Source organism: Phalangium opilio, unplaced genomic scaffold, assembly GCF_054372755.1.
Source record: "Phalangium opilio isolate 3A_F unplaced genomic scaffold, DU_Popi_V2 ptg000046l_1, whole genome shotgun sequence".
NCBI lineage: Eukaryota > Metazoa > Arthropoda > Arachnida > Opiliones > Phalangiidae > Phalangium > Phalangium opilio.
Window position 1 is genome coordinate 2,008,466 of NW_028324169.1, and position 15,640 is coordinate 2,024,105.

Below are 15,640 nucleotides of genomic sequence, written 5' to 3' on the forward strand. Positions count from 1 at the left end.
ATCTATCAGGGCTCGAACCTGGGACCTTCCGCGTGTTAGGCGGACGTGATAAACACTACACCATAGATACGTGTTAATTTAAGTTTTCGAAGAGATCTAGCTTATTACTATGTCTAATCACGATGGTCATAACATGCATCTATCAGGGCTCGAACCTGACACCTTCCGCGTGTTGGGCGGACGTGATAACCACTACACCATAGATACTTGGCTATTGAGAGTTTTCGAAGAGATCTACCTTATTATTATGTCTAATCACGATGGTTAAAACATGCATCTAGCAGGGCTCGAACCTGACACCTTCCGCGTGTTGGGCGGACGTGATAACCACTACACCATAGATACTTGGCTATTGTGAGTTTTCGAAGAGATCTACCTTATTATTATGTCTAATCACGATGGTTAAAACATGTATCTATCAGGGCTCAAACCTGGGACCTTCCGCGTGTTAGGCAGACGTGATAACCACTACACCATAGATACTTGGCTATTGTGAGTTTTCGAAGAGATCTACCTTATTATTATGTCTAATCACGATGGTTAAAACAAGTATCTATCAGGGCTCGAACCTGACACCTTCCGCGTGTTTGGCGGACGTGATAACCACTACACCATAGATACTTGGCTATTGTGAGTTTTCGAAGAGATCTACCTTATTATTATGCCTAATCTCGATGGTCAAAACATGTCCCTTCCAGCGCTCAAACCTGGGACCTTCCGCGTGTTAGGCAGACGTGATAAACACTACACCATAGATACGTGTTAATATAAGGTTTTCGAAGAGATCCAGCTTATTACTATGTCTAATCACGATGGTCCAAACATGTATCTACCAAGGCTCGAACCTGGGACCTTCCGCGAGTTAGGCGGACGTGATAACCACTACACCATATATACTTGGCTATTGGGAGTTTTCGAAGAGATCTACCTTATTATTATGTCTAATCACGATGGTCAAAACATATCCCTACCAGCGCTCAAACCTGGGACCTTCAGCGTGTTAGGCAGACGTGATAACCACTACACCATAGATACGTGTTAATATAAAGTTTTCTAAGAGATCCAGCTTATAACCATGTCTAATCACAATGGTCAAAACATGCATCTATCAGGGCTCGAACCTGGGACCTTCCGCGTGTTAGGCGGACGTGATAAACACTACACCATAGATACGTGTTAATTTAAGTTTTCGAAGAGATCTAGCTTATTACTATGTCTAATCACGATGGTCATAACATGCATCTATCAGGGCTCGAACCTGACACCTTCCGCGTGTTGGGCGGACGTGATAACCACTACACCATAGATACTTGGCTATTGAGAGTTTTCGAAGAGATCTACCTTATTATTATGTCTAATCACGATGGTTAAAACATGTATCTACCAGGGCTCGAACCTGACACCTTCCGCGTGTTGGGCGGACGTGATAACCACTACACCATAGATACTTGGTTATTGTGAGTTTTCGAAGAGATCTACCCTATTATTATGTCTAATCACGATGGTCAAAACATGTCCCTTCCAGCGCTCAAACCTGGGAGCTTCAGCGTGTTAGGCAGACGTGATAACCACTACACCATAGATACTTGGCTATTGTGAGTTTTCGAAGAGATCTACCTTATTATTATGTCTAATCACGATGGTTAAAACAAGTATCTATCAGGGCTCGAACCTGACACCTTCCGCGTGTTAGGCGGACGTGATAACCACTACACCATAGATACTTGGCTATTGTGAGTTTTCGAAGAGATCTACCTTATTATTATGTCTAATCTCGATGGTCAAAACATGTCCCTTCCAGCGCTCAAACCTGGGACCTTCCGCGTGTTAGGCAGACGTGATAACCACTACACCATAGATACGTGTTAATATAAGGTTTTCGAAGAGATCCAGCTTATTACTATGTCTAATCACGATGGTCCAAACATGTATCTACCAGGGCTCGAACCTGGGACCTTCCGCGTGTTAGGCGGACGTGGTAGCCACTACACCATAGATACGTGTTAATATAAAGTTTTCGAAGAGATCTAGCTTATAACTATGTCTAATCATGTTGGTCAAAACATGTATCTATCAGGGCTCGAACCTGGGACCTTCCGCGTGTTAGGCGGACGTGATAAACACTACACCATAGATACGTGTTAATTTAAGTTTTCGAAGAGATCTAGCTTATTACTATGTCTAATCACGATGGTCATAACATGCATCTATCAGGGCTCGAACCTGACACCTTCCGCGTGTTGGGCGGACGTGATAACCACTACACCATAGATACTTGGCTATTGAGAGTTTTCGAAGAGATCTACCTTATTATTATGTCTAATCACGATGGTTAAAACATGCATCTAGCAGGGCTCGAACCTGACACCTTCCGCGTGTTGGGCGGACGTGATAACCACTACACCATAGATACTTGGCTATTGTGAGTTTTCGAAGAGATCTACCTTATTATTATGTCTAATCACGATGGTTAAAACATGTATCTATCAGGGCTCAAACCTGGGACCTTCCGCGTGTTAGGCAGACGTGATAACCACTACACCATAGATACTTGGCTATTGTGAGTTTTCGAAGAGATCTACCTTATTATTATGTCTAATCACGATGGTTAAAACAAGTATCTATCAGGGCTCGAACCTGACACCTTCCGCGTGTTAGGCGGACGTGATAACCACTACACCATAGATACTTGGCTATTGTGAGTTTTCGAAGAGATCTACCTTATTATTATGTCTAATCTCGATGGTCAAAACATGTCCCTTCCAGCGCTCAAACCTGGGACCTTCCGCGTGTTAGGCAGACGTGATAAACACTACACCATAGATACGTGTTAATATAAGGTTTTCGAAGAGATCCAGCTTATTACTATGTCTAATCACGATGGTCCAAACATGTATCTACCAAGGCTCGAACCTGGGACCTTCCGCGAGTTAGGCGGACGTGATAACCACTACACCATATATACTTGGCTATTGGGAGTTTTCGAAGAGATCTACCTTATTATTATGTCTAATCACGATGGTCAAAACATATCCCTACCAGCGCTCAAACCTGGGACCTTCAGCGTGTTAGGCAGACGTGATAACCACTACACCATAGATACGTGTTAATATAAAGTTTTCTAAGAGATCCAGCTTATAACCATGTCTAATCACAATGGTCAAAACATGCATCTATCAGGGCTCGAACCTGGGACCTTCCGCGTGTTAGGCGGACGTGATAAACACTACACCATAGATACGTGTTAATTTAAGTTTTCGAAGAGATCTAGCTTATTACTATGTCTAATCACGATGGTCATAACATGCATCTATCAGGGCTCGAACCTGACACCTTCCGCGTGTTGGGCGGACGTGATAACAACTACACCATAGATACTTGGCTATTGAGAGTTTTCGAAGAGATCTACCTTATTATTATGTCTAATCACGATGGTTAAAACATGTATCTACCAGGGCTCGAACCTGACACCTTCCGCGTGTTGGGCGGACGTGATAACCACTACACCATAGATACTTGGTTATTGTGAGTTTTCGAAGAGATCTACCCTATTATTATGTCTAATCACGATGGTCAAAACATGTCCCTTCCAGCGCTCAAACCTGGGAGCTTCAGCGTGTTAGGCAGACGTGATAACCACTACACCATAGATACTTGGCTATTGTGAGTTTTCGAAGAGATCTACCTTATTATTATGTCTAATCACGATGGTTAAAACAAGTATCTATCAGGGCTCGAACCTGACACCTTCCGCGTGTTAGGCGGACGTGATAACCACTACACCATAGATACTTGGCTATTGTGAGTTTTCGAAGAGATCTACCTTATTATTATGTCTAATCTCGATGGTCAAAACATGTCCCTTCCAGCGCTCAAACCTGGGACCTTCCGCGTGTTAGGCAGACGTGATAACCACTACACCATAGATACGTGTTAATATAAGGTTTTCGAAGAGATCCAGCTTATTACTATGTCTAATCACGATGGTCCAAACATGTATCTACCAGGGCTCGAACCTGGGACCTTCCGCGTGTTAGGCGGACGTGGTAGCCACTACACCATAGATACGTGTTAATATAAAGTTTTCGAAGAGATCTAGCTTATAACTATGTCTAATCATGTTGGTCAAAACATGTATCTATCAGGGCTCGAACCTGACACCTTCCGCGTGTTAGGCGGACGTGATAACCACTACATCATATATACTTGGTTATTATGAGTTTTTGAAGAGATCTACCTTATTATTATGTCTAATCACGTTGGTCAAAACATGTATCTACCAGGGCTCGAACCTGGGACCTTCCGCGTGTTAGGCGGACGTGATAACCACCACACCATAGATACGTGTTAATATAAAGTTTTCGAAGAGATCCAGCTTATTACTATGTCTAATCACGATGGTCAAAACATGTATCTATCAGGTTTCGAACCTGACACCTTCCGCGTGTTAGGCGGACGTGATAACCACTACAGCATAGATACTTGGCTATTGTAAGTTTTCGAAAAGATCTACCTTATTATTATGCCTAATCACGATGGTCAAAACATGTCCCTACCAGCGCTCAAACCTGGGACCTTCCGCGCGTTAGGCAGACGTGATAACCACTACACCATAGATACGTGTTAATATAAGGTTTTCGAAGAGATCCAGCTTATTACTATGTCTAATCACGATGGTCCAAACATGTATTCATCAGGGCTCGAACCTGACACCTTTCGCGTGTTAGGCGGACGTGATAACCACTACACCATATATACCTGGCTATTGGGAGTTTTCGAAGAGATCTACCTTATTATTATGTCTAATCACGATGGTCAAAACATGTCCCTACCAGCGCTCAAACCTGGGACCTTCCGCGTGTTAGGCAGACGTGATAACCACTACTCCATAGATACGTGTTAATATAAGGTTTTCGAAGAGATCCAGCTTATAACCATGTCTAATCACAATGGTCAAAATATGCATCTATCAGGGCTCGAACCTGGGACCTTCCGCGTGTTTGGCGGACGTGATAACCACTACACCATATATACTTGGCTATTGTGAGTTTTCGAAGAGATCTACCTTATTATTATGTCTAATCACGATGGTTAAAACATGTATCTATCAGGGCTCGAACCTGACACCTTCCGCGTGTTGGGCGGACGTGATAACCACTACACCATAGATACTTGGTTATCGTGAGTTTTCGAAGAGATCTACCCTATTATTATGTCTAATCACGATGGTCAAAACATGTCCCTTCCAACGCTCAAACCTGGGACCTTCCGCGTGTTAGGCAGACGTGATAACCACTACACCATAGATACTTGGCTATTGTGAGTTTTCGAAAAGATCTACCTTATTATTATGTCTAATCACGATGGTTAAAACAAGTATCTATCAGGGCTCGAACCTGACACCTTCCGCGTGTTAGGCGGACGTGATAACCACTACACCATAGATACTTGGCTATTGTGAGTTTTCGAAGAGATCTACCTTATTATTATGTCTAATCACGATGGTCAAAACATATCCCTACCAGCGCTCAAACCTGGGACCTTCAGCGTGTTAGGCAGACGTGATAACCACTACACCATAGATACGTGTTAATATAAAGTTTTCTAAGAGATCCAGCTTATAACTATGTCTAATCACGATGGTCAAAACATGTATCTATCAGGGCTCGAACCTGGGACCTTCCGCGTATTAGGCGGACGTGCTAACCACTACACCATTGATACGTGTTTGTTTAAGTTTTCGAAGAAATCTAGCTTATTACTATGTCTAATCACGATGGTCATAACATGTATCTATCAGGGCTCGAACCTGACACTTTCCGCGTGTTGGGCGGACGTGATAACCACTACACCATAGATACTTGGTTATTGTGAGTTTTCGAAGAGATCTACCCTATTATTATGTCTAATCACGATGGTCCAAACATGTCCCTACCAGGGCTCGAACCTGGGACCTTCCGCGTGTTAGGCGGACGTGGTAGCCACTACACCATAGATACGTGTTAATATAAAGTTTTCGAAGAGATCTAGCTTATAACTATGTCTAATCATGTTGGTCAAAATATGTATCTATCAGGGCTCGAACCTGACACCTTCCGCGTGTTAGGCGGACGTGATAACCACTACATCATATATACTTGGTTATTATGAGTTTTCGAAGAGATCTACCTTATTATTATGTCTAATCACGCTGGTCAAAACATGTATCTACCAGGGCTCGAACCTGGGACCTTCCGCGTGTTCGGCGGACGTGATAACCACCACACCATAGATACGTGTTAATATAAAGTTTTCGAAGAGATCCAGCTTATTACTATGTCTAATCACGATGGTCATAACATGCATCTATCAGGGCTCGAACCTGACACCTTCCGCGTGTTGGGCGGACGTGATAACCACTACACCATATATACTTGGCTATTGTGAGTTTTTGAAGAGATCTACCTTATTATTATGTCTAATCACAATGGTTAAAACATGTATCTATCAGGGCTCAAACCTGACACCTTCCGCGTGTTGGGCGGACGTGATAACCACTACACCATAGATACTTGGTTATTGTGAGTTTTCGAAGAGATCTACCCTATTATTATGTCTAATCACGATGATCAAAACATGTCCCTTCCAGCGTTCAAACCTGGGACCTTCCGCGTGTTAGGCAGACGTGATAACCACTACACCATAGATACTTGGCTATTGTGAGTTTTCGAAGAGATCTACCTTATTATTATGTCTAATCACGATGGTTAAAACAGGTATCTATCAGGGCTCGAACCTGACACCTTCCGCGTGTTAGGCGGACGTGATAACCACTACACCATAGATACTTGGCTATTGTGAGTTTTCGAAGAGATCTACCTTATTATTATGTCTAATCACGATGGTCAAAACATGTCCCTTCCAGCGCTCAAACCTTGGACCTTTCGCGTGTTAGGCAGACGTGATAACCACTACACCATAGATACGTGTTAATATAAGGTTTTCGAAGAGATCCAGCTTATTACTATGTCTAATCACGATGGTCCAAACATGTATCTATCAGGGCTCGAACCTGGGACCTCCCGCGTGTTAGGCGGACGTGATAACCACTACACCATATATACTCGGCTATTGTGAGTTTTCGAAGAGATCTACCTTATTATTATGTCTAATCACGATGGTCAAAGCATGTCCCTTCCAGCGCTCAAACCTGGGACCTTCCGCGTGTTAGGCAGACGTGATAACCACTACACCATAGATACGTGTTAATATAAGGTTTTCGAAGAGATCCAGCTTATAACTATGTCTAATCAAGATGGTCCAAACATGTATCTATCAGGGCTCGAACCTGACACCTTCCGCGTGTTGGGCGGACGTGATAACCACTACACCATAGATACTTGGTTATTGTGAGTTTTCGAAGAGATCTACCCTATTATTATGTCTAATCTCGATGGTCAAAACATGTCCCTTCCAGCGCTCAAACCTGGGACCTTCCGCGTGTTAGGCAGACGTGATAACCACTACACCATAGATACTTGGCTATTGTGAGTTTTCGAAGAGATCTACCTTATTATTATGTCTAATCACGATGGTTAAAACAAGTATCTATCAGGGCTCGAACCTGACACCTTCCGCGTGTTAGGCGGACGTGATAACCACTACACCATAGATACTTGGCTATTGTGAGTTTTCGAAGAGATATACCTTATTATTATGTCTAATCACGATGGTCAAATCATGTCCCTTCCAGCGCTCAAACCTGGGACCTTCCGCGTGTTAGGCAGACGTGATAACCACTACACCATAGATACGTGTTAATATAAGGTTTTCGAAGAGATCCAGCTTATTACTATGTCTAATCACGATGGTCCAAACATGTATCTAGCAGGGCTCGAACCTGGGACCTTCCGCGTGTTAGGCGGACGTGATAACCACTACACCATATATACTTGGCTTTTGGGAGTTTTCGAAGAGATCTACCTTATTATTATGTCTAATCACGATGGTCAAAACATATCCCTACCAGCGCTCAAACCTGGGACCTTCAGCGTGTTAGGCAGACGTGATAACCACTACACCATAGATACGTGTTAATATAAAGTTTTCTAAGAGATCCAGCTTATAACTATGTCTAATCAAGATGGTCCAAACATGTATCTATCAGGGCTCGAACCTGACAACTTTCGCGTGTTAGGCGGACGTGATAACCACTACACCATATATACTTGGCTATTGGGAGTTTTCGAAGAGATCTACCTTATTATTATGTCTAATCACGATGGTCAAAACATGTCCCTACTAGCGCTCAAACATGGGACCTTCCGCGTGTTACGCAGACGTGATAACCACTACTCCATAGATACGTGTTAATATAAGGTTTTCGAAGAGATCCAGCTTATTACTATGTCTAATCACGATGGTCCAAACATGTATCTATCAGGGCTCGAACCTGACACCTTCCGCGTGTTAGGCGGACGTGATAACCACTACACCATATATACTTGGCTATTGGGAGTTTTCGAAGAGATCTACCTTATTATTATGTCTAATCACGATGGTCAAAACATATCCCTACCAGCGCTTAAACCTGGGACCTTCAGCGTGTTAGGCAGACGTGATAACCACTACACCATAGATACGTGTTAATATAAAGTTTTCTAAGAGATCCAGCTTATAACTATGTCTAATCACGATGGTCAAAACATGTATCTATCAGGGCTCGAACCCGGGACCTTCCGCGTATTAGGCGGACGTGCTAACCACTACACCATAGATACGTGTTTTTTTAAGTTTTCGAAGAAATCTATAGTCTGTCAAACGAAAGAAGAGCCCTGAGAAATTTGTCCAAATTGGTGTCGCCACCATCGACCCCATAGTACTTTATCAACTTGTTTTGTTTTGTCAATAGTCGTCTGTAATATAGTCTGCTATAAACAGATAGGCTTAATCGCAATAGAACCAATACATTTTGCAATATATATTTAATATGTTTATGTTTCATGGTTTTTTACGATAATCCAGTATTAAAGAATATAAAACAAAATTAACGACAAGACACCAGTTTTATCTTTGTTGAACTAGCATTGCGATATATTTTAATGACATAATAGCAGACTATATTACAGACGACAATTGACAAAACAAAACAAGTTGATAAAGTACTATGGGATCGATGGTGGCGACACCAATTTGGACAAATTTCTCAGGGCTCTTCTTTCGTTTGACAGACTATAGCTTATTACTATGTCTAATCACGATGGTCATAACATGTATCTATCAGGGCTCGAACCTGACACTTTCCGCGTGTTGGGCGGACGTGATAACCACTACACCATAGATACTTGGTTATTGTGAGTTTTCGAAGAGATCTACCCTATTATTATGTCTAATCACGATGGTCAAAACATGTCCCTTCCAGCGCTCAAACCTGGGACCTTCCGCGTGTTAGGCAGACGTGATAACCACTACACCATAGATACTTGGCTATTGTGAGTTTTCGAAGAGATCTACCTTATTATTATGTCTAATCACGATGGTTAAAACAAGTATCTATCAGGGCTCGAACCTGACACCTTCCGCGTGTTAGGCGGACGTGATAACCACCACACCATAGATACTTGGCTATTGTGAGTTTTCGAAGAGATCTACCTTATTATTATGCACATACAAAACTAACCGTGTAATTTAAAGCATATCCACAGTTGATATTACAGAAAGGTGCAGTTAAATGGGATTAACATCAATACACTGTAGAAGAAGCAGTATTCAACTGTTTTTAACGAACACAGGACTTTACTGTAGAAAACACGTTATTTTGCAGTTTTTTATATTTAATATTCACAGTTGAAATTACAAAAAGGTGCAGTAAAATGGGATTAACGTCAATACACTGTAAGAAAAACAGTATTCAACTGTTTATTGCGAACACAGGACGTTACTGTAGAAAACACGTTAGTTTGCAGTTTTTTATATTTGATATTCACAGTTGAAATTACAAAAAGGTGCAGTAAAATGGTATTAACGTCAATACACTGTAAGAAAAACAGTATTCAACTGTTTATTGCGAACACTGGACGTTACTGTAGAAAACACGTTAGTTTGCAGTTTTTTATATTTAATATTCACAGTTGAAATTACAAAAAGGTGCAGTAAAATGGGATTAACGTCAATACGCTGTAAGAAAAACAGTATTCAACTGTTTATTGCGAACACTGGACGTTACTGTAGAAAACACGTTAGTTTGCAGTTTTTTATATTTAATATTCACAGTTGAAATTACAAAAAGGTGCAGTAAAATGGGATTAACGTCAATACACTGTAAGAAAAACAGTATTCAACTGTTTATTGCGAACACAGGACGTTACTGTAGAAAACACGTTAGTTTGCAGTTTTTTATTTTTAATATCCACAGTTAATATTACAAAAAGGTGCAGTTAAATGGGATTAACGTCAATACACTGTACAAAACACAGTATTCAACAGTGTATTTCGAACACAGAACTTTACTGTAGAAAACACCTTACTTTACAGTTTTTAAATTTATTATACCGTGCAATTACAGTAATACCGTTTCTTGAGCTTGATGCAAGGAACTGGTAATATTTACAACTAGTGGCTGTTTTTCATGAAATCGGTAAAAAGTATTGAGATATACAGCATTGAGCGGGTTAAATTACTATGATTGTGACTGTTATAAATCATCTTTCCTACAGCTTTTTAAAGATTACTACTTGCTGTTAAAAACAGTAACTATCCAGTGTTTGAGGTTTTCTTTATAATTACTGTCAATTAAGTAAAAGCTGTTTATTTTGGGATACAGTTAAAATATTTAGAAGATACATTTACCTGACTTTAATACTTTTATCATAAATTTACCGCTTTTAAATAACACCCACACAGACACGCCAGTTGATCTAGAACCTCGCCGTGACGGTGACCTCCGTCACTCGGGGAGGTAACAATGGATATTTCTCAAAATATATAACACAATCTTTTCGTAATATGGTGTCGAATCTTAATCCAATATTTAATGAGCTTGCTAGAGGTACTATCCATATAATAATAAACCCGATCGCATTATAATCAAAACAATAAATGAATAATAGCAACGGATTGGCCACTTCTCTATTGGGTGTATAATTTCCTGTATAAATCCGATTACATTCGTTAAAACAAGTTTAATTAGGATTTAATAGTTTAAAGGGAGCATGAAATGTCCAAACAAGTTTAGTTTACTAGATTTGTGATGATAAACTAGGCTCAAAACTGTTATTAAAACTCACCAAAACATTTCCGTTATTTTTTGATCGAAATTCAAACTTGCCGATATTAGGCCTAAATTAAGATCCGAAATTAATTCGACTCTGTGTTCTGTATTTTTCGAAATCTCCCCCAAATTCCAACTTCCACTCTCATTGGCCATAGTTAAGCCTAATTTTCGGGCTCTCGTGGATGTAGACCACGACTCTGGAAGCTTAACTTGATAGCGCGATAGAAGGGACATGTTTTGACCATCGTGATTAGACATAATAATAGGGTAGATCTCTTCGAAAACTCACAATAACCAAGTATCTATGGTGTAGTGGTTATCACGTCCGCCCGACACGCGGAAGGTGTCAGGTTCGAGCCCTGATAGATACATGTTTTAACCATCGTGACTAGACATAATAATAAGGTAGATCTCTTCGAAAACTCACAATAGCCAAGTATCTATGGTGTAGTGGTTATCACGTCCGCCCAACACGCGGAAGGTGTCAGGTTCGAGCCCTGATAGATGCATGTTATGACCATCGTGATTAGACATAGTAATAAGCTAGATCTCTTCGAAAACTTAAATTAACACGTATCTATGGTGTAGTGGTTATCACGTCCGCCTAACACGCGAAAGGTGTCAGGTTCGAGCCCTGATAGATACATGTTTGGACCATCGTGATTAGACATAGTAATAAGCTGGATCTCTTCGAAAACCTTACATTAACACGTATCTATGGTGTAGTGGTTATCACGTCTGCCTAACGCCCGGAAGGTCCCAGGTTTGAGCGCTGGTAGGGACATGTTTTGACCATCGTGATTAGACATAATTATAAGGTAGATCTCTTCGAAAACTTACAATAGCCAAGTATCAATGGTGTAGTGGTTATCACGTCCGCCCAACACGCGAAAGGTGTCAGGTTCGAGCCCTGGTAGATACATGTTTGGACCATCGTGATTAGACATAGTTATAAGCTGGATCTCTTAGAAAACTTTATATTAACACGTATCTATGGTGTAGTGGTTATCACGTCTGCCTAACACGCTGAAGGTCCCAGGTTTGAGCGCTGGTAGGGATATGTTTTGACCATCGTGATTAGACATAATAATAAGGTAGATCTCTTCGAAAACTCCCAATAGCCAAGTATATATGGTGTAGTGGTTATCACGTCCGCCTAACTCGCGGAAGGTCCCAGGTTCGAGCCCTGGTAGATACATGTTTGGACCATCGTGATTAGACATAGTAATAAGCTGGATCTCTTCGAAAACCTTATATTAACACGTATCTATGGTGTAGTGGTTATCACGTCTGCCTAACACGCGGAAGGTCCCAGGTTTGAGCGCTGGAAGGGACATGTTTTGACCATCGAGATTAGACATAATAATAAGGTAGATCTCTTCGAAAACTCACAATAGCCAAGTATCTATGGTGTGGTGGTTATCACGTCCGCCTAACACGCGGAAGGTGTCAGGTTCGAGCCCTGATAGATACTTGTTTTAACCATCGTGATTAGACATAATAATAAGGTAGATCTCTTCGAAAACTCACAATAGCCAAGTATCTATGGTGTAGTGGTTATCACGTCTGCCTAACACGCGGAAGGTCCCAGGTTTGAGCGCTGGAAGGGACATGTTTTGACCATCGTGATTAGACATAATAATAGGGTAGATCTCTTCGAAAACTCCCAATAGCCAAGTATATATGGTGTAGTGGTTATCACGTCCGCCTAACACGCGAAAGTTGTCAGGTTCGAGCCCTGATAGATACATGTTTGGACCATCTTGATTAGACATAGTTATAAGCTGGATCTCTTAGAAAACTTTATATTAACACGTATCTATGGTGTAGTGGTTACACGTCTGCCTAACACGCTGAAGGTCCCAGGTTTGAGCGCTGGTAGGGATATGTTTTGACCATCGTGATTAGACATAATAATAAGGTAGATCTCTTCGAAAACTCCCAAAAGCCAAGTATATATGGTGTAGTGGTTATCACGTCCGCCTAACACGCGGAAGGTCCCAGGTTCGAGCCCTGGTAGATACATGTTTGGACCATCGTGATTAGACATAGTAATAAGCTGGATCTCTTCGAAAACCTTATATTAACACGTATCTATGGTGTAGTGGTTATCACGTCTGCCTAACACGCGGAAGGTCCCAGGTTTGAGCGTTGGAAGGGACATGATTTGACCATCGTGATTAGACATAATAATAAGGTAGATCTCTTCGAAAACTCACAATAGCCAAGTATCTATGGTGTAGTGGTTATCACGTCTGCCTAACACGCGGAAGGTCCCAGGTTTGAGCGCTGGAAGGGACATGTTTTGACCATCGTGATTAGACATAATAATTGGGTAGATCTCTTCGAAAACTCACAATAACCAAGTATCTATGGTGTAGTGGTTATCACGTCCGCCCAACACGCGGAAGGTGTCAGGTTCGAGCCCTGATAGATACATGTTTTAACCATCGTGACTAGACATAATAATAAGGTAGATCTCTTCGAAAACTCACAATAGCCAAGTATCTATGGTGTAGTGGTTATCACGTCCGCCCAACACGCGGAAGGTGTCAGGTTCGAGCCCTGATAGATGCATGTTATGACCATCGTGATTAGACATAGTAATAAGCTAGATCTCTTCGAAAACTTAAATTAACACGTATCTATGGTGTAGTGGTTATCACGTCTGCCTAACACGCGGAAGGTCCCAGGTTTGAGCGCTGGAAGGGACATGTTTTGACCATCGTGATTAGACATAATAATAGGGTAGATCTCTTCGAAAACTCCCAATAGCCAAGTATATATGGTGTAGTGGTTATCACGTCCGCCTAACACGCGGAAGGTGTCAGGTTCGAGCCCTGATAGATACATGTTTGGACCATCGTGATTAGACATAGTAATAAGCTGGATCTCTTCGAAAACCTTATATTAACACGTATCTATGGAGTAGTGGTTATCACGTCTGCGTAACACGCGGAAGGTCCCATGTTTAAGCGCTAGTAGGGACATGTTTTGACCATCGTGATTAGACATAATAATAAGGTAGATCTCTTCGAAAACTCCCAATAGCCAAGTATATATGGTGTAGTGGTTATCACGTCCGCCTAACACGCGAAAGTTGTCAGGTTCGAGCCCTGATAGATACATGTTTGGACCATCTTGATTAGACATAGTTATAAGCTGGATCTCTTAGAAAACTTTATATTAACACGTATCTATGGTGTAGTGGTTATCACGTCTGCCTAACACGCTGAAGGTCCCAGGTTTGAGAGCTGGTAGGGATATGTTTTGACCATCGTGATTAGACATAATAATAAGGTAGATCTCTTCGAAAACTCCCAAAAGCCAAGTATATATGGTGTAGTGGTTATCACGTCCGCCTAACACGCGGAAGGTCCCAGGTTCGAGCCCTGGTAGATACATGTTTGGACCATCGTGATTAGACATAGTAATAAGCTGGATCTCTTCGAAAACCTTATATTAACACGTATCTATGGTGTAGTGGTTATCACGTCTGCCTAACACGCGGAAGGTCCCAGGTTTGAGCGTTGGAAGGGACATGATTTGACCATCGTGATTAGACATAATAATAAGGTAGATCTCTTCGAAAACTCACAATAGCCAAGTATCTATGGTGTAGTGGTTATCACGTCTGCCTAACACGCGGAAGGTCCCAGGTTTGAGCGCTGGAAGGGACATGTTTTGACCATCGTGATTAGACATAATAATAGGGTAGATCTCTTCGAAAACTCACATAACCAAGTATCTATGGTGTAGTGGTTATCACGTCCGCCCAACACGCGGAAGGTGTCAGGTTCGAGCCCTGATAGATACATGTTTTAACCATCGTGACTAGACATAATAATAAGGTAGATCACTTCGAAAACTCACAATAGCCAAGTATCTATGGTGTAGTGGTTATCACGTCCGCCCAACACGCGGAAGGTGTCAGGTTCGAGCCCTGATAGATGCATGTTATGACCATCGTGATTAGACATAGTAATAAGCTAGATCTCTTCGAAAACTTAAATTAACACGTATCTATGGTGTAGTGGTTATCACGTCCGCCTAACACGCGAAAGGTGTCAGGTTCGAGCCCTGATAGATACATGTTTGGACCATCGTGATTAGACATAGTAATAAGCTGGATCTCTTCGAAAACCTTACATTAACACGTATCTATGGTGTAGTGGTTATCACGTCTGCCTAACGCCCGGAAGGTCCCAGGTTTGAGCGCTGGTAGGGACATGTTTTGACCATCGTGATTAGACATAATTATAAGGTAGATCTCTTCGAAAACTTACAATAGCCAAGTATCGATGGTGTAGTGGTTATCACGTCCGCCCAACACGCGAAAGGTGTCAGGTTCGAGCCCTGGTAGATACATGTTTGGACCATCGTGATTAG

General features: G+C 41.6%; 6 non-coding genes across 6 annotated transcripts; 3 read left to right on the top strand and 3 right to left on the bottom strand.

The window, feature by feature from the left end:
- Positions 1-4,271: 4,271 nt before the first annotated feature.
- On the bottom strand, positions 4,272-4,344 carry TRNAV-AAC (transfer RNA valine (anticodon AAC)). Its single transcript has one exon. It is a non-coding gene; the product is annotated as a tRNA-Val (tRNA).
- Positions 4,345-5,651: 1,307 nt separating this feature from the next.
- TRNAI-AAU (transfer RNA isoleucine (anticodon AAU)) lies at positions 5,652-5,724 on the bottom strand. Its single transcript has one exon. It is a non-coding gene; the product is annotated as a tRNA-Ile (tRNA).
- Positions 5,725-8,686: 2,962 nt separating this feature from the next.
- On the bottom strand, positions 8,687-8,759 carry TRNAI-AAU (transfer RNA isoleucine (anticodon AAU)). The gene has a single exon. It is a non-coding gene; the product is annotated as a tRNA-Ile (tRNA).
- Positions 8,760-11,549: 2,790 nt separating this feature from the next.
- TRNAV-GAC (transfer RNA valine (anticodon GAC)) lies at positions 11,550-11,622 on the top strand. Its single transcript has one exon. It is a non-coding gene; the product is annotated as a tRNA-Val (tRNA).
- Positions 11,623-13,203: 1,581 nt separating this feature from the next.
- Positions 13,204-13,276, top strand: TRNAV-AAC (transfer RNA valine (anticodon AAC)). Its single transcript has one exon. It is a non-coding gene; the product is annotated as a tRNA-Val (tRNA).
- Positions 13,277-14,582: 1,306 nt separating this feature from the next.
- TRNAV-AAC (transfer RNA valine (anticodon AAC)) lies at positions 14,583-14,655 on the top strand. Its single transcript has one exon. It is a non-coding gene; the product is annotated as a tRNA-Val (tRNA).
- Positions 14,656-15,640: the final 985 nt, after the last annotated feature.